Source organism: Emiliania huxleyi, assembly GCF_000372725.1.
Source record: "Emiliania huxleyi CCMP1516 unplaced genomic scaffold EMIHUscaffold_440, whole genome shotgun sequence".
NCBI lineage: Eukaryota > Haptophyta > Isochrysidales > Noelaerhabdaceae > Emiliania > Emiliania huxleyi.
The window spans coordinates 35,310-37,731 of NW_005198684.1; positions in this window are offsets into that span (position 1 = coordinate 35,310).

Sequence of the window (2,422 nt, forward strand, 5' to 3'; positions counted from 1 at the left end):
CGGTCAGGTGGATGGTGCGGTAACCGTACTCGAGAGCGTACCGTACTGACCAAGCAAGCTGCCGCAAGCTGTCTCCCAGTCGACCTTTCAGCATCGGGATCACCAAGCCGTCACTTGGAGGGAATGCGCGATCTTGTTGCACGTCGTTGCTGTCCATGACACCATCCGCGGCCGAGCCTACAACTGAGAGAGAGAGAGACTAAACCTGTTACTTTGCATGCTTTTGAAAGAAAGGCTCGACGCACGGGTTCTCGAGGTTAAATCAGTCGTCACAGTGAGTTGGTCTCGGCAGCTTGTCAGCCCTCACTCAGCCGAAGCTGGGGCAAAAATCGCAAACCCTGTCAGCAGTCCTCCTCCGGGAATGTACGTAAGAGCCACATACATTGAGAGAGAGCATCTCCATCGCTTCGGTGAAGGGGGTGAACCGTGCCATCCTCGATCGCCGTGCTAAGCTCGCTTCCGAGCTCTCACGCCGCGCGTAGGGCCCCTAGGGGCCTAGCTAGAGAACACAACCCCCTCCCCCTCTCTCTTTAAGCTAAAAGTACGTACATTGAGAGAGAACACATACATTGACAATCTGTATCGGACAACCAAGGCGGCGAGCGAGCAAAAAGTTTTCTGGCGCGCGGGAGGGGCCGTGATGGGGTTCATGATGGGGTGGCCTCCGTCGACCGGGCTTCGCATGGGAAATTACTTTGGGGCGCACCCCGCTGCGGGCCGGCCGGCTACCAACACACCGCATGCTTACCCCGTCTGCGCCCCTTGGCCCTCTCTCGTTTTTCTCCAGGTTGATCTCCTTTAGACGCGTTGGGTACCCAAGGCGTAGCAAAGGGCGTAGCAAAGGGCTTGCGCTCGTCATCACCACTGTGGCCGCTGCCATCTTCCTCGCCGTATCCAGCCACTTGGGCGGCGGCCAAGACCGGCAGATCATCGAGACGGTCGGCGCGATGGTTGTGTCGTCGCTGGTCGGCAAAGCAGTCAGCACAGTCGTCTCCGCCGCAGTGGAGGAGGCGATCGTGATGGACGTATTTGACCAGCGCAACAAATGCTACGAGAGCTACCTCGCCCACCCGTGGTCCTCTTGCCGGGAGGGGTTTGTTGCGGTGAGCAAGCAGTGGACGTATCTGCACTGCTGCCCCTCCGAGCCCTCCGACTGCTATGCGGTATCTAACTGCTTTGGAGATGGGCCCTGTGCCGATGGCTACGTCCTCGTTGAAGAAGGCGGCTGTCGCGACGTTTGCTGCCCGGCGGACCTCTCGCGCTCGCCCTGCTTTGAGTCGCAAAAGTGCTTTTACGACTGCCCCGCGGAGTACCGAAAGGTGGAGGCGGGATCCTTTCTCGATATGCCCCTCCCTGAGAGCCTCTCGTGCGCCGACACGTGTTGTCCGACCCGGCGTTGCTTTGCGTCCAAGCTCTGCAACGCACAGGTGCGCTCGTCGCTCCATCCGGTGTGTGCTTCCGCCGCTCTCATCGCTCCCCGCTCGTGGTCGCACGCAGGAGTTGGCGTTTCTGCCGGAAGACGTCTCCTCTTCGGCCGGCAGTGTGCTCGGCAGCTCGTTTGGCGACGAGAGAGACTGCCCCCACGGCTTCGAGGCCATCCCGTTGAACACGTCGTCGCTGCCGTGGGAGCAGCAAGCGGCTTTCAAGGCCGCCGACCCCTTTGGCTGCCTCGACATTTGTTGCGACGAAGAACTTCTCCAAGAGGGCGGCGAGGCGGGAGGCGGCGAGGCGGCGGCCGCAACAGCCGATGTCGTCTCCGATGCTGCTGCGCAGGCCGCATCGATGGCCACGTCGCAGGCCGTCAGCGGTGCCATCGGGGCCGTCAGCGGCGGCGGGTGAGCGTTCCTTCGCTCCTGGCCGAGATCGAGGTCTAGGCGAGAAACTCGGCCGTCATCAGCTGGATCACACGTCACGCGCACTATCGCGCACGGAATAGCTCGTCGTGCATGCAATTTTATCGTCGTTGGTACATCTGAGCGTTTGAGGCGTGAGGCGTGAGAGCGGCCTGAGCCGCCTCGCGTTCTCCCGGAGATTCTCCGTTCACGTGCAAGCCCCAAGCGCCATCAGTATCTGTTGTGTGTGTTGGACCACATATACCTCTAACACATGGCGCGCGCCGCGCCCCCGCGGGGGCGGGCGTGGGCGGGCGGGGCGGGGATATCTCCCGCTGCCACAGCCAGCGCGCCAGCCGCCACTGCACAGTCCCCCGACCCCCGGCCCCGCTCGCCGCTGGCGCTGCGCTCACTACTGACTACTGTGTTAACACTGATCACTGATCCGACTGTATCAGACTCTGTCGGCGCACATACACAACACGCTGTGCGGTGTGTTACTGTTAGTCTGGGTGGTGACCTAGTGTGTAGAATATGGCTGATACAAGAGTAATAAATCAAAGACACATAAGAACCAACAAGCAATAATC